Source organism: Dryobates pubescens, chromosome 5, assembly GCF_014839835.1.
Source record: "Dryobates pubescens isolate bDryPub1 chromosome 5, bDryPub1.pri, whole genome shotgun sequence".
In the NCBI taxonomy this organism is placed as follows: Eukaryota; Metazoa; Chordata; class Aves; order Piciformes; family Picidae; genus Dryobates; species Dryobates pubescens.
The window spans coordinates 39888807-39911306 of NC_071616.1; the positions used below are offsets into that span (position 1 = coordinate 39888807).

The following is a 22500-nucleotide window of genomic DNA, read 5'->3' on the forward strand; positions in this document are numbered from 1 at the left end:
CAGGGTGTGGACTGGCAAACTGTTTTGTTTTCTTTTGCTGGTGTCAGCTTTACTCCATCTCAATCTCATAAACCAGACAATATGCATCTCTTTAAACATTTAATTATTTTGTATTTGCCAGTCTTTGGAGACCACAGTCTGCAGGGAAACGAGAGCAAAGCACAAGCACACAGAAATCCCCCCCAGTAAAGAACAAGGTGGAATTCTAAACGAGTTCAAATGTGGAGTGATTCTTACACGATGGAGACAGAATATTTCAGATTTCAAGTGTCTGATTTTAAGCTAGAGACTATTGCTTTTGCAGATTCACTGAAATCCTAATGCTATTTACAGCTGGCACAGATGGCCATGCTTTCAGAATGTGAGCATTTCTAATACAACAAGTTACATCTGGCCAGAGAGAAGGGGTAGGGATAACACTGACAGGATACATAAATACCTCTTCTAAACCAGATGTGAATTTTATCATTCTGCAAAGGTGCACAAGGAGCAGACTGGAGATTAAAGATGCACCCTGCTATATAATGAACTTAGAGACTTTTAAAAGTTTTATTCATTTTGGTTCACTGTGATCCAGGTTTCTGACTTCTCCATTCTCTTAATACACCTTGCTTTCACACCTTTTGGCTGGCAAACAGATACCCACAGCGATATTCACAGGCAGGGAGCTAGCTGCAAGGCTGCATCTCAACGGCAAATCCCTGCCAATTATGTTAAAACTAATTATAAATCTTTCCTGTGAAATCATAACCCTCGCTGAAAATAATCCACACCCCAAACAGAACACGGGTTACATTTTAAAACAGGCTTTTCCCCAAGGTTAAATGGAAATGTCTTGATTGCGCCTACTCCTTGAAAATGAATGGTCCAATTGCAGCAGGCAGTTTTAGTTTGGTTCATCTAAATTCTAAAAGTGAAGTTCATGCACCTTTACTAAAATGATCAGCGAGAACGAACGAGATGCTCCACACAGCAACTGCACTTCCAGGAGCTACATGATTCTACAGTAACTATTTCATTCATCTGGTATTGTTACAGAGTGTAAATCAGGATTCATAAATGATCAGTTTGTATCCTTTGGGAGGGAGGGATTACATGTAAATAATCCCTTTAATGTACGCATCGCCTCTAAGCATTTCACACAGCAATAAATTGGTAAACTGAATTTGAGCAATTAAGAAATTAAATGAAACTAATAAAATGTGTATTTTAATATTTCCTGATAGTTACTTGGGGATTAGTGAATATGAAAGCAGCCACTCTCCTTCTGGAGGAAGGTAAACTGCAGCACTTTGATAAACTGTATCTGTCAGCTTTTCGCTACTGTATTTCAATCACAGCTCCTCTTTTGAAATACTTCAGCGTATCTTTCCTTCCACGGCCGCATTATTATCTGCGTTAAACTATGGAAGTCCAAGCACCCATTTCAAATACGAGCGCCCACAAATCCCATTGCAAATGGTAACAAGAAAAAACTACCTCAGAACATGCTTTGTATAAAATGATTAACCCTAAATGTCTGAGGCAGGAAAGGCACCACGACAAGCCAGAGCTTTGCATCACTCCTCTCCTCTGCAGACCCGCACGCTCCCACCTCCCCAGGAAACAGTCATGGTTTGAAGGCGGCCTGGGCAGAAGCGAAATGAGACAGCACATGTGCAAAAATAAACTGTTCTAAAGAGCACAAATACAGAAATATATGGGCTTTCTAGAGCAGGGCATTTACCAGAGACAGTCCTTGCCTATCTTTATTGCCTTCAGGAAACAAGCAAGATGCACCGATCTGAGAAGCTGATGATGGAGCAAAGTAATGGAAATTTCATTATAATAAGACCAACAGCAAGGTTCACAGCCACAGCTACCAGGCCTGGGGAAACAGGATTGTATTTCCTCAAACTGAAAGTTTGCATACATTGCATCAAGGTTCTTAAACCAAGCAAAAAAAACCAAAAGGTGTTTTTTTTTAAATAACATTATAGATATTTGTTCATTCATTATTACAAGATATGGAAGATAAAGCTGTCTCTTCTCAGGGTAGGGACAGTGCTGTAAATATCAAAGGCAAACACAAAAATGCAATTATATTTCTGTTTCTGCATGTGGAGGTCTAAGAAAAGCTACAATCTAATCTGTTCTTGCTGCCAATCTTGAGCTGAGCCCAAGATCATTCAAAACAATGCTATGACCCAGCTACACTATGAACTAATATGGCAGTAACAACAGAAATCCCTGGGAAAATCATCACAACCTTGGATGACAAAAATAGAGAGAAGCCACGAGCAACCTAACACCCTGAAGTGGCAGCTTAACAGTATTCTTCCTTTCAGCCTGCAGGCTAAAAATTTGCAGACGCTAAAAGGAAATACCAGGCTTTGAGAAGACCTCATATAATTGCACAGGTTAGGTCTTGTCATTAGCCAATTTACTCCTCCTCAGATTTATGGCTCTGGGTGTAAGAAAATCTTTGGCACGAAGTGTGAACTTCAGAGATTTTTTTTTCACCCTTCAAATTAATTTATTTTGTACTCACTGGAAGTCAATTCAGCAGCACTTGCTGAGTTTTAGGCTTCTATTTGCTGCTGGGAGAGCATCCTTTGCAGAATTTTCCAACTCAACAAAACACCAATCATGTGCTTAAATTAAAACCCGCGGTGAAGTTTCCTCCAAGTAAATGAGATTAAAATGAATGTTTGGCTGTTTTGCTTTAATATCTCTGCACCTCTGAACTGTTTTACTGCCAGCTGACACAACTTACAAAGAGATGTCAACTTTATACCATATGGATTGGATAATTTTAAACTAATTCCTGCAGAAAGAAAATGGCTCATTGGGAAGAGGGAGAAAATGTTTGATAATGCCACCTCTGCGAGTTGCTTGGATGGGGGAAGAAAGTGGGAGAAAAGCCCAAGATACTCTAGCTGACAGCGAAGCCACACAGCTTACATTTTACTTCCATAACCATTTATAAAAGCACAGCAAAATGAACAACACTGAGCAGCTTGTGTTCCTATCATAATGTATAACATTTCACCACTTCATGTACAATAATACCTCCATGAAAATCAGGCTGTATTACTTCTGCTTCTTTGTACAACACTTTATATGACTAAGAGCAGCAAGTGACAACACGTTCTCCAGTAACTGAGATTGATTATTGGTGCTTCAGCACATCCATAATCATAATACATGCAGCACAGAGAGATGGAATTATTTTCATACATGGCCCTGATTGGTAGAAAAAACATTTTTTTCTAACTAAGCTATGTACAGGATACGTGCAATATACTCTAGAGGAATGAGGATTGTGCTAGGTGTCAAGAGGACCCTAGCTATATCCCTGAGCAAGAGGAGTTATGCATGGTGACTGCATTTGCAACTCTTCAGTCATAGTGGTCACCACTACAAAGAATTTAAACTTACCGGTGGTTGCCACTACTCTGGACTACCAGAGGTACTATTGTTTTCTACTTTTAGTTAGAAGCTGGAAGTAGCCTGAGAATTGAGTGTGGTACATAGCCTGGAGAAGAGGAGGCTCAGAGGAGACCTTATTGCCGTCTACAACTACCTGAAGGGAGTTGTAGCCAGGTGGGGTTTGGTCTCTTCTCCCAGGCAACCTGTGACAGAACAAGAGGACACAGTCTCAAGCTGCGCCAGGGGAGGTTTAGGCTAGATGTTAGGAAGAAGTTCTTCCCAGAAAGAGAGATTGGCCATTGGAATGGGCTGCCCAGGGAGGTGCTGGGATCACCATCACTGGAGGTGTTTAGGAAGAGACTGGATGGGGCACTTGGTGCCATGGTTTAGTTGATTAGATGGTGTTGGGTGATAGGTTGGACTTAATGATCTCAAAGGTCTTTTCCAACCTGGTTAATTCTATTCTAGTCTATTCTACATGGCAGAAAGTATGGCCGTGGTAGGTCTGGATTTTATTACAGTAATATTGGTTTTACAGCTGGTTAACTGCATGGACTTCAAAAGAATTGCTGCAGGTTCTTATTAATGAAGTGACTGTGGAGTGTGGGCCTGGATCTGCTTACAGCAGTAAGAAACTGCAGATACTTTGGCAGAGAAACCAGTTAGCAATTTCCAAACAACTCAGGGGACTTCATATTTTAAAGAAGTTATGCCATAAGATCCTGGAAGTTATAAACATATCTGAGATTTTAGCATGTCATATTGGGTAACTTTGCAGTTTGGTGAGTATAGTTACTATTTTGAAGTTCAGGTGACTCTTCTAAATCATTATATCCTGTGGGAGGAATGGAAACAAGAAATAATTTGTCTTTTTGAACAGGCACGTCAATAGCCTTTGCTGTTCTCCCAGTAGTGAGCAATATTGTCTAACTGTGGTATTATTGAAACAACAAAAGCTGGTGTTAAAGCAAATCTAATTTGTATAAATGGATAAACAGCTTCGAGACTGGAAATGGACAGTGCACTGTAAACTCCTTAATGTTTAACGAATGATTAAGGAGTGATTACTTAGATACTTCTTAGGGTGAAATACAGTGACAAATAGCTCAGCAATAGAAAAAGCAGTAATATATCTATGACATATTGGATTTTTCTGTATCAGGATAAATACATCAAATTGTGGAGAGTTGAAAAGGCATTTATATCATCCATTTTCTCTGCATTTCATGTTTTTCTAGATAATAAACTCCAAGTAAGCCAAAAAAGGAAGATGAGAGGTGAAGTATGGAATGCAATAAGACCATGGCCACATTGTACTACAACTTACAAAACAATATACCAATAAGAAACTGCAATACAATGCACCATGGTATCACAATTAGAATAGGTTTTCCTCTGAACTATCACAGTATCACAGTATAACTAAGGCTGGAAGAGACCCCAAGGATCATCGAGTCCAACCTGTCTCCAAAGACCTCATAACTACACCATGGCACCAAGTGCCACGTCCAAGCTCCTCTTGAACACCTCCAGGGACAGGGACTCCACCACCTCCCTGGGCAGCTCATTCCAATGACGAACGACTCGCTCAGTGAAGAACTTTCTCCTCACTTTGAGTCTAAACCTCCCCTGGCACAGCTTGAGACTGTGTCCCCTTGTTCTGGTGCTGGTTGCCTGGGAGAAGAGACCAACCCCTTCCTGTCTACAACCACCTTTCAGGTAGTTGTAGAGGGCAATGAGGTCACCCCTGAGCCTTCTCTTCTCCAGGCTAAACAATCCCAGCTCCCTCAGCCTCTCCTCATAGGGCTTGTGCTCAAGGCCTCTCACCAGCCTTGTCGCCCTTCTCTGGACACGTTCAAGTGTCCAGAGTAATGAGTTTCTTAGCCCATAACTAGTTCATAACTTTTCTATATCACAGGTTTCTACTGAATATCAGACTGCTTTGCAGAAATGCTATCTTCTCTCCCTATCCATCATATTTTAAAATTTGCTTCATGTATCTCAAGGGCACACAGAAAAATTAAAAACCTCTCTGAAGTAAGTTTTGAATATAGTAGTAGAGAGAGTGGAAGGAAAAACTTCAATAGTGAACAGGAAAGAAAAGTCTTTCAATTACTGTACACACATATGTATACATGCAGCAGCGTAAGTTACCCCCCCCTTCACTCCTCCACCCCCCCAAAAAAATTCCATGAAATTACCACAATTTTCATTAAGCTGTTGACATCAGTGGAAACACTTTCAATTTAGTCCAGTGTGGGAATACAGAATGAGATTCAAATTTACCTTTCAGGCAACATTATAAGAAAAGTCTTTGCAGCGTCTCCCCAAAGGCCAAGGTCAACTTTTCAAAAGCAGCCTTTGATTCTGGATGCTCAGCCTGAGACAGCTCTTTTGAAAAATTTGCCATGGATATAAAATCCTTAATACCTTTATGTTAGGCAGTTATCAACTAGAGATTTTTTCTACTGGGAGGGAGTGGCGGCTTGTAGCTTTCTGCAGCAGACAAAAAGTGGCACCTAGTCTAGGCAAGGCAGCTAAGACTAGCACAGGGTATTAAACAGACAGCTTTGGACACTGGCTTTTGCTCAGCTCAGCTCCCATTTTCTCTTGTACCTTTGTTTTTATTTTCTCTTCATCTTGTACAGAGATTGCCCACGGCAATTCTTTGCAACCCTATATAACCTCAGAATGAAGGAATTAAAGTTCTTTGTGCAAGCCTCTGTGACCCTGTGCCAGGCTGAAAGGGGACCTCTGCCAATGTCCTAAAGATCATGCAGTCTGAAACCCGAGTGAGATTATGGTTTTGTGTGAGGAGGTATCTAAATTAAGCCATATGCTCTTATGGCTTCTGTCCTGAAGAGCGATATCAGGATGGATTTCACCAGGTACGTAGAAGGAAATTGGGGTACAGGCTAAAAGCTCAAATTTCAGAGTTTTCTCAAACTACTTTCTAAAAACACATTTTGCATTTTACAAAATTGAGCAACAGTAGAAAAACTTCTGCTGATCCTTTTGGGAAAGGGGAGAGATTTCTCATTCATTTTTCCTTATCCACTGTGGAAAATATTTCCAGAACTCCTATCTGCTTGTTTTGTTTTGTTAAAGGATTATTCCTGTTGCATTTCAAGTCTGAGCATTCTCTTTCTCAAGTCATTCACATGCCTTCTCTATTTCCCATCTTGAATTCTGTCTCTTTCCTTCAACCTCCTTTTGTCTCCCTCTGGAAAACTCTATCTTTTTTTTTGTTGGTGTTGATACCGAGAACTGGAGGTCACTCCAAGTTTGAAAGCCACAAAGGACTTACGTGGATGCAGGAACAGAAAAAAATGTTACTGCATTCAAATGTAACAGCTGAAAGGTGAGAGCAAAAGATAACTGCTGAGACACTTAGCTTCAATTTCATCAGAGATGATGAAGACAGGAAAATAAGAGCAAATCAAAAATGAAATAAAAAAGGCAAAGTCTAGAGCTTCAGGGAAATGCAGGAGTTATGTATGATGCAAACAAGCAGATACTGTCTGCAAATACCCTCCTCTTAAAAGAGATCAGTCATATGGATCACTGAGGTGTTAGAAGAATGCTCTCCACAGTCAGTGTTACAGGATGCTCAAATGTGTAGGCAGAGCAGGACATGCTGACTGTTTTGGCTGTCTTTAGAAACACTTTTTGTGCTCTTCCTTCCATGCTATCTTAGCCATCCACCCACAGTGCAGTAACCTAAACATTGTGAGTTGGGTAAATAGCTTAATTTATGTCTTTTTAATCCTTTCACTGGTTTACATTGGTCCTGGCCCTGCATCACTCCCTGCTGTGAGTACTCATATGTCTATATGACTAATGGAAGGAACGCAGACAGATGACTCAGTGCATTGGGGTGTCCTCTGGGTACCCTGTATCCTGCCACATTTAGTTCAAGCCTTGCATTTCATATGCTACTCCTTCTAAACACAGCATTAATGTTAAATCATGACAATCTACATTGAGATTTATTGAGGCTGGATTTACCACTTCACTTTGTCAAGGCCTGCTAATGTAAGAGTTTGCAAACTTGATACCACATTTACAACAGCATTACCTCATTGTCAGCAATCAGGGAGTCCTTTCCAAACATTCTGGAGCATCCTTTTCTCATCATACCTCTTATCCTGAGATCCACTCACAGCGTTTGGAAGTAGAAATCACCTGTTGCCTTCTACTGTACAATAAATTACCTTCTTTCACAAAATCCCTTTACCTTGAATAAGAGTAAATCCAGCTTAGCACTCCTTTTGCTTTCCAGCAACCAAATGAATGACCTTGTTTAAATTACATTTATAGTTTAAAAAATGTAGCATTTACAGTATTTGAGTAATGTGACTTCTGTTGTTTTACTTATGAATATCAATTTCAGCATAAAGATACCACTTCTGCTTTACTCTTATTTCTGTGGTGAATGCTCATTAATATTGGATTTTAGATAAGCCACAGCAGGCACTATATAAAATACTGCTGAAGGTGTAAGAAAGACCTTGTCATACTATGTAGCAACACAATGCCAACAAGGATGAGAATGGAGTATTTCTTTCTGAGTGTTAGTTCTTACTCACATTGATGTCCGCAGGAGTTTTATCATCGGAAATCAGCATGCTTTCAATCAGACCTTTTAACAGTAAGCTTTGGAGTTCCAAACTCACTGTAAACAGTGAGCAAAAATATCCTTCAAAACTTATTGATGTGCAAAGAGCTGTGATTTTTACTCCCTTCTTTTTGTCCACTTTCAGGCGCTTCCAGTGTTTTACTTTGCATTTCTTTAAATACTAAAAAATCAGAAACAGCTACAGAGCAGTGGTATTTAAGGTGATAGAGGCATTCCTAGGGTAGTTCTTTGCTGCTGTGGTTTGCAGCTGCCAAGGAGATGCTATTAAATACTATATAGATTATTTTCCCTGTAGTGTTCATACCTGTTCACTAGAAACAAGAGTGGGAATCACTGATAACATTTAAGGTAGCTCCCTGACCTCCACCATCTACATGAAAACACTTCCCTCAAACACAAAGATGGAAGAAACCCCTGCAGGAGTTTAAAATTGGTCACAGAATCACAGAATGTCAGAGGGTGGAAGGGACTTCTAAAAGATCATCTAGTCCAACCCCCCTGCCAGAGCGGAATCACCTCCAGCAGATCACACAGGAATGCATCCAGGCAGGTATTGAATATCTCCAGAGAGGGAGATATACTTTTATACGTTCTAAAAAAAAAGTTGCACTTAATTTTTTCTGTCTTATGGAGTAGTCCAAATTGAATAGAACCAAGGTTAATTATGGAGCTATATCAAGTGACTTTTATTTGGGGGAAAAATGCTCAAGGGACAAAGTAGCCAAAAATTCCCAATTGCAAATATATAAATCAAGTAGAGACACAAAAAGCTCAAGGTGCATAGATGCCTTTGACTTTAATGGAACGGAATGCAGAGAGACTTTCACATTAAAAGCACTTTGCAGGCTAACTGGACTAAATAGTACTATTGTATTCAAATGTGACATCTGTTAAGCATTCAGAAGTACCTCAAACATTGCATTGGATACAATGCTGTGATTCTGTGGTATTGGTCCTTTAAAAAAAAAGTATTTATTTTATTTCCTCATATAATGCTCTGTTAAAGTGCCCTGGAAACAGAATCACTGAATAGTAGGCCTTGGAAGGAAACTCTCAAGACCATCTAGTCCAATCCCCCTGCTGAAGCAGGTTCACTGAAAGCAGGTTGCACAGGATTGTGTCCAGGTAGGTTTTGAATATCTACAGGCAAGGAGAATCAGACAACTTCCTGGGCAGCCTGTTTTCAGCGCTCCATCACCCTCAAAGTAGAGAAGTTTTCCCTCATATTCAGATGGAACTTCCTGTGTTCAAGTTTATGCCGATTGCTCCTTGTCCTTTCACTGGGCACTACTGAAAAGTCTGGCCTCATCACCTTGATGCTCCCTTTACATATTTACAATCATTGAGAAGATCATCTCTCCATCTTCTCTTCTCCAGGATACACAGTCCCAGGTCTTTCAGCCTTTACTCATAAGACAGACACCTCATTTCTCTCATCATCTTCACAGCCCTTTACTAGACTCCAGAAGTTCCTTGTCACTCTTGAACTGAGAGGTCCAGAACTGGACACAATACTCACTGGGGCAGAGTAGAAAGGGAAGTGAATCTCCCTTGACCTGCTGGACACACTCTTCTTAATGTGCCCCAGGATACCATTGGCTTTCTTGTCTACAAGGTCACGTTGCTGGGTCATGGTGAATGTGAAATACACAGACCCCAGCTTTTTCTTTTCTAACACTGGCACTAGTTCACGCTCATTCTCACTCAGTAGTTTACAGCGTGTTTATGTATGCAATGCTATAGTTACAAAGCTATAATGAACTATCCAAGAGCATGTGCATCACCTTCTGCTGCAGTGTATGAGTTCTGAAGCCAAGTTAGCCTGATCATCAATGTAAATAAAGGAACAAACAAACCTGTTTGGAGTAAGTTTTATCAAATACTCTACAGATTGTGCTAGATTGGTTTGGGTTGGATAAGAAAAAAGGAGATCCATCTGCTGTGCCATCAATTAAAGGAAGGAGGTCTGCAAACACGACGCAGTTGATTGCTCCCTATTAAATACTCAACTTCCAGACATTCACTCGGTGACCTGGGAGCGTGTATATTCTCCTAACCCTGACACTTCTGCTTGGCAGCCATGTTATTTTATTAGCAGAGTGTCAGCGAACTGGATGTGTTGCTTTGAATTTCATCCATTATCCACTGTATTTATTATGAGAGCAGTATCTCACAGCACAATTTAGAGTACTGACTTGACCTACTGAGAAAAAAAGGAAGGAAAGCAACAAAGCTTTAATAAATATCTGTGTAACGTCTTGGGGTGTCAGCAAATGCCCAGTTCACACAGGACCAATGTGAGACACTTCACTGGTAGTTACACTGCTTCACTCACTTATCTAATCTGGTTCACTAACTAATTTTGCAATTCCTATCAGCAAATACACAATGAGTCTTAGCTCACCACACCCTTTCACTTAGCTTGGAACATCTACAGAAAATCAAAATTACAACTGAAAAAAAAAAAAAGAGAAAACTTATCAAATGTAAAATTAGATTAAGAGTCAATCAAAATCCAACTGTGAATTTATCATTTCAATGAATTTCAATGAATGGTTTAAAATCTGTTTGAAATCTATTTGAAAAATGAATATGTAATAATACAGACATATCTCTTTTTCAAAGCTAGTATTGTCAGATGTATTCTGTGCATTATAATTCATGAACAGGGTAGATGACTATTTGAGAAGTATTAAAATGAGCTGACTTTTCAATACAAGTGTCTTGACAATAAGTTTTTCTATTCTTGGCAATTCAGAAATGTAGACAATTGTGCTAGAAAAATAATATGTATTGTAATATTCATTGTACAGTAGTAGTATAGTAAGTGGCAATTCTGGACATTACAAGAGACACAAGGATTATTTTCTGTGATTGCACAGAGAATACTTGGATTTCTTATGAAGCTTTTGCATTGGAAATGAGATTCATCAGTCTGAACAGGGCAGGGTTAGAGCCCTTAGCAACATGCTTATTTTGTAGAAGGTCACTCAATAATAACTTCCTCTGCCCTCCAAGCTTATTAAGACTGACTGGCATATATTAATGAAAACACCTGATTCTCCAACCATAAAACCCAGACAAAGACTTTATTTTAATATTAAGGAAGGAACCCTTAATTAGCAGGGTTTCAAAAATGTCAGCTTCTTCTATTAGCTGTTCTGGTCCATCAAAGCCATAATCCCTACTGTCAAATTTCATCACATGATAGACAGTTTGCTGGCTATCTTTTTTTTTTAACTGATCATACTGACAGAAGCTTTTTATTTTGCCATCACATTTAACAAGTTTGCATGCATTTCGTTGTTACATTGCTGATTTTACTCCTTTCAAAGTCTGTCTGTGTCAGCTGAAAGAAAGGGAAAAAAAAAATCTAAGGAAACATAAAATATTACATATTGATACACAGACATATAATTAAAGACTTTGGGGGAGATTTCTCATTCATAATATTGATTCTTTTCTAGGGCATGCAAATGTGCTTCTGTGAAAACACAAATAAAAACCATTGTTCACAGATGAATTCCCATTTCAGGCATGTTAAGAGAAAACAACAACAACAACAAACAAAGGAAGAAAGAACAAATGCTTCAAACATTGTGAAGACCTTTGGAAATGCATATTCTTTAGCATTAACCCACAATACACCTGCATGATACCTGAAATTTCTTCAAGCAGATATTGAATCACAGAATCACCGAGGTTCAGTATTCAGTATCAGTAAGGTTGGAAGAGACCTCAAAGATCATCAAGTCCAACCTGTCACCACAGACCCCATGACTAGAGCAGGGAGGACACTACTGCCCACTGCAGGCTTGAACTCACAACCTTCCCATTAAGGGTCTTATGTGCTACCAACCTCAAAGATCATCAAGTCCAACCTGTCACGACAGACCTCATGACTAAACCACAGCACCAAGTGCATGCACTGCCCTTCAAATAAGAGAAACTATGCCAAATTTTATTCTAACTTAATCCAGTATTTCATTGTTTATTACACATACATGTTCATGGAAAAGCTAACCTATTTATTCTGCTCAGATGAAAGCAATGGTAGGTTACTATCCTGCCACAGACTTCTGCACCCTCCAATCCAGACATTCCCAAGCATACCAGCGCATGGGTATTTAGCTCCTTTATGTAGCTGTCTCTTCTTTAACAAGAAAGATAAAAGTTATACAGAATTTGTAGGATGACTGTGCAGAAAGGCAAAGTAAACTCTTACATTCTTTTCACACCTGGTTTACCTTTAAATCTTTCTTTAAAAAAAAAATAATTTAGATTTCCTTATAAATTATTTAAGCAACACTGCAAGTATTATAAATGATCAAGTAAAAACAAAGGAGTCTTGGTGTTGAAAATGTAAGGGAATCTGGGTGAGAAAAATGAATTCCCAGTATTCAACACCAAGAATTTTTGCAGTGGAAGAATACGGGTAACCTTTTTGTTTTACAGCAGAAGAGAAGCAGACTGAAAAAGAGAAAGATATGCTAGAACTAACAAATGAGATGTACAGGCTTCTGCCAAGAACTGGAGGCAGCAGCTGAAGTCCCAGAAAGTCAAAAGGGAAAGGAAATGGAGGCAATCCAAGAGCATACTGCGAGAGCCTAGAAGAAGTGAAGCAAGAAAAATAAAAATGTTGGGATCCTTATAGGCTGGTGTCCTGGTTTTGGCTGGGACAGAGTACAACTTCTTCCTAGTAGCTGATACAGTGCTGTGTTTTTGATTCAGGATGAGAATAATGTTGATAACACACTGACATTTTTAGATGTTGATAAACACTCTTTATATTAAGTCAATTATTAAACTACTTATTTCTTCCCATGAGTTTTACTTGTTTTCCATTCTCCTTCCCATTCTGCTGGGGGTGTGTGGGGGGAGGGATGGGGGGGAGGAGTGAGTGAGCAGTTGCATAGTGTTTAGTTGATAGCTGGGGTTAAACCATGGTGGTAAGAGAAAAGTGAGCCTGGGGCTGGGTCAGAAGGGGAAGAGTAAAGCAATGAAGGGTATAGATAACTAAATGATGCAGAAATGGAGACAGATGAAATTCTGGACAGTTTCAGATGTAGAATGTAATTGGACTTAGGGAGAGCCAACTTGTATAGTGAATATTATGGAAGGTGTGGAGATGAAACCAAGATAGTGAATCTGGATAATGGGATGAGAGTATATTTTAAGTTGTGAGAGAAAAAGAATAGGTAAAAAATATTTTATGTATGTACTTTTTCAATATTCAGCACTACTGGAGAGCAGACAGGAGGAAGAAGGTTCTGCAGCCTGAGTGATGCATACTGACTGCAAAGAGTACCTGGTTCTAAAGATAAAAGACATCCTGAGAGCTTGGTGATGTTTTTTTTTTGTCTGAAATTCCCTCAGTGTCTGCATGTTGCATCACCTAATACATGTAAGGAAATAGTAGGCCAAAAGTTCATTTCTGCTTAGACTGAGATATGGGCAAGAACTGCAGAAGGAGGCAATTGAGATACAACTGCAAGGCTTAGTAAGAATGGAAATACTCAGAATCAGGATGAAAAAAAATCTGAGACTCAGAATTATGGAGGCCTATGGGAATCTTTGCAAGAGATGAAAAACAGTGAAAATGAAGCTGAACTCAATGGAACCAGCAGGGATATGACCACTGAGTAACAGAACTGGGGGAGGGGGGGAAGGAAGGAAAGATGTGAAACTTGTGGAAGAGAATGATAAATGCAATGTAGACAACAGATCCAATAAAACAAGAACAGCAGAAGACACAGGAGTCTGTTAACTGTCTTGCTACCTATACCTTGGCTATGTAATTCAGCTGATATTTGGTGCAAATAAACATCCTTGCCATCACGGGAAAATAATTCCAGTTCTCCACACTGTAGAATGCTGCCCACTGCTGATAATTGCATAAAAATCTATGTGTTAATCCAGGCTTTTTGTAACAATGGCTTTCTGGAGGTAAAAAAATACCCTGTACATACCTGATTGTACATGTCTGAACTAACTAAACATTATAAAGGGTTGTATATATTTTATCTGCCTTGCCTTCCTTTGCTGCCTCCTGAATGCCTGTGGCATTCAGTAAATTCACCATGGCAAGTGAAAACTATGCTTCTTAGCTGAATTTACAGTTACTCATTCCACCCTTTTTATTGGCTTTAAGTGACTGCGAACATTTACTTGCATGATTTTTCCCTAATTCATTTAGAAATGAAAATTCCTGTTAAAAACAGTAGAGTTCCTTGCCTTTTTGATAATGAATCTAAGGAGTGGAGCAACAGTGAATGGCAACAAGATAAGGCAAGCACATGAAGTTCAGCTTTCCCTCCAACCTCATCCACTATTCTATAGTATAGTATAGAATATACTATAAAAATAGTAAAATGAGAGTAAAAGAATGCTGTATTGGTTTTGGCTTTGAGCAATCTTTTATGCAACAACTAACTTAGTTTTAAAAACTAAGTTTGTCCTCTAATTACATCCCACTGAAGCTGTTTGTATGACTAAAACATGCATGACCCAGTCACTGTTGGGACTCTATTGTAGAGTAAAATGCATAAAAAGTAGCCCTTACTTCAAACATTTTTAACAAGCATGCATATTTTTGGGGGGGCTTTTCCCTTTCTCTCTTAATCATAATTTTTTTCCCCAATATTTTCATATATGAAATAGTTCCTTTGTTTTCATTTTTCCTCATCTCCCCTCAGCTAATACATTCCAGTGACTGTCCTACACAACAAATCATGAGGGTCTTTTTGCTACTTCTTTGAACAGTCATGCTATTCTGCCAGCACACAGGCTCTGTTGGGATCCAGCATCTATCTTCTACAGGTCTCATTCTGAACATGGTGTCAGCACCATGGCTACAATACAGGAACATAGAAAAGAAGGGAAAAAGAGCAAGAGTGGCTTCTCTGTTTGACAAGAATCAGATATTATGCTTGTGCCTATGGCTAATGTCTAAGAACGTCCAAGAACTGGAATGTGTTGCTACCCATTGCTGTGGAGAGTCATGTAACAATCACATAAAAGGGGAAGACTTGGAGTACCTAAAATACCAATTAAGAAATTCTTCAGTGCTTCTCTCTATGGTTGTCATGGTTGAGAAATATTGTCAGGCCTTGACAGCATTTTACATTCATGAAGAATGAAGCATGTTTTATGGAAAAAAAAATAACATGGACAAACATTTTCTTGCCCCTGTATGGTTTTAACTTTGTGTCCCAATACCAGATAGGAACCCCTGATTTGGCTTAAAATGTCTCAAAGAGGTCATAATGGAGCACTGAGAATAGAATAGAATAGAATAGAATTAACCAGGTTGCAAAAGACCTTCGAGATCATCAAGTGCAACCTATCACCCAACACCATCTAATCAACTAAACCATGGCACCAAGTGCCTCATCAAGTCTCTTCTTAAACACCTGGGCAGCCCATTCCAATGGCAAATCACTCTTTCTGTGAAGAACTTCTTCCTAACACCCAGCCTAAACCTCCCCTGGTGCAGCTTGAGACTGTGTCCTCTTGTTCTGGTGCTGGTTGCCACCAACCTGAGCTTCTTGTTGGATGTGGTAAGTGATGGCCTTTGCATTGCTTGTTCCCTCTGCTTGGCCATTGGCTGGGACCAACCCACAACAACTGGTTTTTTTCCATTCTATTAACAGGCTAGAATTTTTGCCTAGTAATCAGGCCAAGGGACTGGAAGCCTGCACTGGTAGCTTTCTGAACATGAATTACTGTGATCACTTCATGCACCTTAGTTAAACCTACAATGACTTATACTCCTTTCATGTTAAGTAGCTACACTACTATTTTCTTTATAGAGTACATCCCCATCTATTCCCTTTACTCTTTGTTTATGGGTCTGCTGTCTATGAACCTGTCTAATCCATTTTTGCACAGGTGGACACACATCAATGCCAGAAAAATATCTATTTTTAACTGATCTCCTGCTAAATAAATTTTTCAGTTGGTACAAATTAACTGAGAAATTCTCTTGTTTCTTCTTCAGAGCAATATACTTCTGTGGGTTGAAATGGTCAGTCTTTCACTGACAAGCAAGAAAATTCAGAACTCTTCAGCTGGAAAAGAGTTTTATAATAGCCAACTGCAAAAATCTGCCTGCTGGCAAGGTAAGCCTCTCTATTTGTATGTAGTGAGCACAATTAATACCAATGTATTTGGACAAATTTGTGCTGCAAATAAAGCTGTGGCCTTTCCTTGCCAAAAACCAGGGTATAACATTGAGCATCTTGGGAATGGATGGAAAATGATAAATGACAAAATATACTGCTTTAAAGAAATAGTAAATCACTGAATTTAAGAGACAGGGCATTAGCTTCAATGATAGTTCAGAATGACATTTTGTTCCTTGCCTTTTCTATTACTGTAGTAAAGAACTAAAGGACGCTAAACGAGATCTTGATGTAAATATCTAATTAGCCTTTTGCAGCCCAAAAATTGCCCATAAACCACATCTTCCCATGTAGAGTTTCTACTGAAAGTGCAATAAAGTTCTTACATTTCAGACTGCATAGGAGTTTAGATTGCATTGACAGTCTGACATGGTAGGTAGCTCAAAATATTAAATATATTGCTGAGGATATACAAACCTTCCATTTCCTTTTACAAAATTGGTTTATATTTTTATACCTCTCTGCAAAAGGTTCTTCACTGCATTGTAAGGTTCTCCTGTAAGTGTTTTTACACACTGAACATATAAAAACTCAACTTTTCAAAAGAGAGTAGAACCTTGATGACAGAATCTGTACAACACGTGTGCAGCTCTTATCTTTCCTACATACAAAGCTCTTTTAATGTTTGGTTGGTTGGATTTTTTTTAGTGCTTGGAAGCACACAGGCACAGACATACATGCAGTGTCTGCTTTGGAGATGAGTTAGTGCACAAAAGAATCTTCATCTGCATTGTTATCAATTAAATTGCCATCAGTACTGTAGGCACCTCTGGCAGGGTTCCAGGCTCCAAAGAGGTTGGATTGAGTTGCAGTCCTAGAAATAAGGGTCAAACTGACTCTGACCTCTGCAGTACTGATAGAAGCCCTATATAAATCACTTGATATATAAATATTTATTTATCAAGAGTTGGCTAGTCAACAGCATGGTGTGGTCTGCACATTTTTCATAAAGCAGATGGCTTACATTTTCTGAACTCAAGGCAAAAGTCAACACTCCACGACACTCAGTATTTAACAGGATTGGTTTTTTACTACTGATATGCCACAATCATCATTTTCCACAAAACAAACCAGTCAATTCCTATCTGGGGGACCATTCTTACACTCCTCTAAAGAAAAAAATGAACATCTGAAATGAACTGCACAAGAGCTCATCATGCTGACATACTGTGATCTATCCCAAATTCAAGAGTGCTTTGCTAACATTACGTTATCTGTGCCAGCTTCACAAAACTATTACAGTTTCACTTTTTCTTTGTGTCTGCAGCGGTTCCCCATCACCCTGATAAGTGGGCAACCATTTCGTTTCTGTCTGTACAGATAGAGCTGTGAAGGAGAATTAGATTTCAACATTTATGTAAGGGAGATTAATTGATTGATTAGATTATTAATTAAAGTTTCCATTAAATTCTCTTTTTAAAAAAGCACAGGATTGTGGATCCCTAGGGTTCTTTCTAACCCTTGAAATCATAAACAAGAGAATGCATAACTAAACACTGTATCTTATCTTGTGAAGAATAATTAAGCTAGTGGATGCATCGCTACGAAGTAAAACATTTTTCCTTCCAAAATATCCTTTTATTATTATTTTTCTCTACAAAACAGAGGAAAGAGACAGAGTTTTTGTGTTCCCCCCCCACTGCAATAGAAGAAAGGCCAAAAATGCCTTGATTTAAACATATACATGTATGTATGTATGCACATATCTCTGTTTGCATGTTATTCACTGTTAAGAAAAGCAAAAGAAGTGAAAACATGACTTATGTTGTTTCAGATTTGAACTGATGTGTTCTGCCTAGAACTTCCAGCCACATAATGTTTCAGAGATCTGTGGAAAAATAAAAACAGCGAGTGGCCTTTTAGGTAACCCATAATTAAAAGCAATTTTGAGCTGTCTTTTCAGGGAAGCTACCCAGGGGAAGTATTTGCTACCTGTTTGACCTTCACAATTGTGAGTCCTTGGCAGTGTCAGCGACCCTCTGAACTGAATTCAAAACTAATCTCTAACAGAAAAAGAGAAACAGAATTCATGCAAATCATATTAATTCCAACATTTCCCCAGTGAGCTGGGTATAAACTACAGCCTAATTAAATATTTTTTAACGATGTGAGTAATTTTTGCCAAGGGGCGGATTCAGGGGAAAATTTAATATGAGATCACAAAAGCTGTTCCCAGCGTTGATTCTGTAAATTAATGACTATCTGCCTTATGATAAAAACATGCTGCCAAGAATGAAAATGAAGTCAGCAAAGCTTGCTCTATTTGTCTAACAACCAAATATACAGAATGCAAAACTTTAAAGGATGTGGAAAATTTCCGTTGTCTGTACGATGTATTCCTGATAAAGATGCATGACACTGACAGCGGAAAGCTGCTCTATATTATAAGCAGAGTTTCAACCCTCATTACTTATCATTAATATAGTGTTAGCTAGTGTTATGAACCTCAGTGAGACAGTGCCAAGCACCAACATCAAGATCCTGAAAGGTATTTCTTTCTCTGTGGATAGGATAGTGTGCTGTGACCATTTCGTAAGCTGCCCAAGACACACTGAATGCTGCACAACTTCTCAGACTTGCTCGCAACTATCCATCCATCTTCCCAAACATTTAATGAGACCTTTTCACTGTAGTATCTAGGCACCAATCTTAAGTGCTTGTCAGGAAGAAAAGCTCATTAAAGCACCGTTATTAGTGCTTTCAAATAATAAATGCAAAAAAACATTAAAACTGTGTTAAAGAAAAAACTGTGGAAAGAGACAGGAATTATTGATGCATCAGCCTGGCCAGGCTTTTTATCATGATCTGGAAATTAAACAGCAAGCCTTATGTGACTGAGATGCTGTTTCATATGGTATTAGATCAGACAGTGAAGATATTCAAATACAAAATCCTCTTTAACCAATAAAGGACTCCTTGCACTTTGTTTCATCTCATGCTAACCTAGCTGGTAACAAGACATACAGTTAACACCAAGGAGTTACAAAGCGTCACCAGGTGACAGGTGACTAGGACTTTGGGAGCAGCCTGGTCAAGAGGCCAGCCCATTGCAAGGACTTTGCAGCCTTATTTATTCAAATTTGTGCCATGGCTGGCCATTGAGACCAAATTTACAGCTTTTCAATTAGAAGGTCATTCTGTGCTAACTAGTAAGCCATTGCCTTATTATAATCATAAAATTAGTGAGAAAAGACTTGCATGAATAATATGAAGGAGCCTATCTGAAAGGTGAAGAGGTGCTGTTTTCTTATTTCATCAGAGAGGAGAATAAAGCTTGCTGTTCTGAAGCAAACATTTTGCTTGTAGTCAAAGAGCCTCTTAGTAAAGAGATACTTTGCAATTTTTCTCTACTTCAGAAAAATAAATTGGTCATTTTCTTTAAATTAACCTTGACAGATGAAAGGACAGTTTATGACTGCTGAACAGCATAACTTAGGGCACAGCTTTATATGATGCAAAATCTAGGGGTCAGATTTTAGGTTTCCAAGCACTGCAACAGGACTTCTGTATTTCTTATTTTGAGCTTAGTCATACTACTTCTTCTTCTTCTAACCATAGTAACATTATTTAAGGTTTTAAAAATAGAACAGAACAGAACAGGTTGGAAGAGACCTTCAAGATCATCACGTCCAACCCATCATCCAACACCATCTAATCAACTAAACCATGGCACCAAGCACCCCATCAAGTTTCCTCCTAAACACCTCCAGTGATGGCAACTCCACCACCTCCCCAGGCAGCCCATTCCAATGGCCAATCACTCTCTCTATGAAGAATTTCTTCCTAACATGCAGCCTAAACCTCCCCTAGCTCATCTTGAGACTGTGTCCTCAACAATAAGCCAGGGAATCAGTTAATATCAACTATATCTTAGGATACTTGTGAATTTGATAGCTGGAAACTGAGAATGTCATTGAGGCTTCAGTGTGTCTGTGAACACATTGCACATTGCTGCACAGAAATGTAAAGTACAGAAAGGATGAGGACTGTTGCAAATCCTCTCAAAAGACTGGGAGAAACTACTCAGTCTCTCATACATGGAACATACATTCTTCCAAGCAGCCATGGAGCTACACAGCATGCACAGAGGAAAAAAAGTACACAAAGCAACACAGATACCAACCCACTAACCAAACCAACCAACCCACCCTAAAAAACAGGCACAAAAATGGGGCACACTTCAGGATTACAAAAACATTCAAACCCACAGAATTTAAAAGACAATCTATTTAATAAAAACCTGGAAATTGTCTTAGTTTCAATCTCAAAGGCATAAATCATCTTTAAGGGGAAATTAATATTCTTTTTTTCTCTGATCTGATACTAAGTAATAAGGTTACTAGAACAGGAAAAGAAAGGTAGAGAGCATGACAGTTCTCAGGGGGAGCATGTAAAGAGAGCTTTGAAACAGTTTAATGCTTACCATTCTCTGTCCTCTGCTCTATGTTCAGGCCACATCCCACTCTCCAAGAACTTTCATAGAATCAATCAGGTTAGAAAAGACCTCAGAGAACATCAAGTCCAACCTATTACCTAATACCTATCACCTCATAACAACTAAACCATGGCTTCAAGTGCCACGTCCAGTCCTTTTTTAGAACACCTCCAGGGATGGTGACTCCACCACCTGCCTGGGCAGCACATTCCACTGGCCAGTTACTCTTTCTGTGAAGAACCTCCTCACTTCCAGATTAACTCTCCCTATTTTCAGCAATCACTGATGAATACGTGCAGCCAGCTAGAGGCAGCCTTAACCTGCTGTTTTGGCTGACTTATTTGAGTAAAGAGATGTTTTGTCACCCAGTTGAGAGGTTGAAGCCTTTTGCTAATGCAACCCAGCTGAACACGTTTCTCCTATTGCCCTCACCTGTTTCATTTGGCAAATGTGGAGGCAATCACTAAGGGGCTTTGTTGTACATGTGAAATAATCAGAAAGTTATCCATGGCTCTCCCCGGACCAAAAAAGAAACTTGCAGCAGAACATGAAATTCAAGTTCCCCAGAACTACTGAATCTGCTTTTCTGAAGAAGGTAAACAGACAGCAAGTATAATAATTTATTTTCAATAGATATTCAATAGGATCTTATGAAGACCTTCAGAGTATAATAGAGTGTGTGAAATCAGAGATGATGATGTAACTAACATACAGAGGGAAAGGAAGGCACTATGTAGTCCCTACAGTTTTTATATTACTCAGCTGCAGCCAAGAGATCCTGTGATTAAAGCCTCCCAGTATTTACTGCTATGCTCATCACAAATCCCCAATATACAATTAGTGGAAAATTGGTAAAAACAATTGTAAAAAAGTAATAAAAAAAAACCCCAGTAGTGTAAGTCAGGGATCTACATCCATTTGAGAATTAGTCAGATCATTTTTAAGCCCTGTGTAACTAAAAATGCACAGCAGAAAATTGTAGTGGTGCACTTCAGTTCGGGAATTGGAAAATAAGAATGTATAATTTCAAGATAAATCAGGCCCCAGTTCTGTGGGAATGCTAATGCTAGAAAAAACAGTCTGACTAAAAAACACATAACAGAAAATAATGCATGAAGAATTAGGGAAGACAATGAACATGGGTACAGAGTCAAAAAATTGAACTGCAATTGAAGTCCCATTTTTTGATTCTCATGAAACTTTGGACTTCTGAGAAGAGTTTACCTCAACATGAGGAAGAATTTCTTTGCTGTAAGGGTCATGGAGAGCTAAATAGGCTCTCCAGAGAGGTAGTGGAGTCTCCTTCTGTGGAGACTTTCAAGACCCATCTGGATGCGTTCCTGTGCAACCTGTGCTACATTCTATGGTCCTGCTCTGGCAGGGAGGTTGGACAGCTGTACTCAATGATCTCCAAAGGTCCCTTCCAACACCTAACATCCTGTGATCCTGTTATCTAAATATTATTTTTTTTATCTTTAATTTTTGCATACTGTTTACAACATAGTCAGTTGTTCATACTTGTGTGCACTACTAACTTTTAGGGTTGCCAACATGCATAATTTAACTACAAGACTTGCAGTTAACTGTCTTTGTCGTAAAGTCCTAGACTCTAGAATCACACAAATAGTATAGAATTTCAGCTTTCCTCTAAAGATGGAAGATTCTAGCCCATTCTACAAAGGAAAGAAAAACTTCCAAATTCAGAAACTGGGGAAAAAAAAAAAAGAGTTTACCTTTCTGATGCTTAAAGCAAACCCCTTTCCCCCCTAACTCATTATCTTTTAATGCTTCAAGTTATTGACATCTCTTTGGCAACAGCTCTATTTTGTTTA

At 38.9% G+C, this 22500-nt stretch overlaps 1 protein-coding gene across 2 annotated transcripts in view; it reads right to left on the minus strand.

Moving 5' to 3' along the window:
- Positions 1-22500, minus strand: part of NPAS3 (neuronal PAS domain protein 3) — a 664058-nt gene that overhangs the window by 117334 nt on the left and 524224 nt on the right. The gene's annotated exons all lie outside the window — the stretch shown is intronic.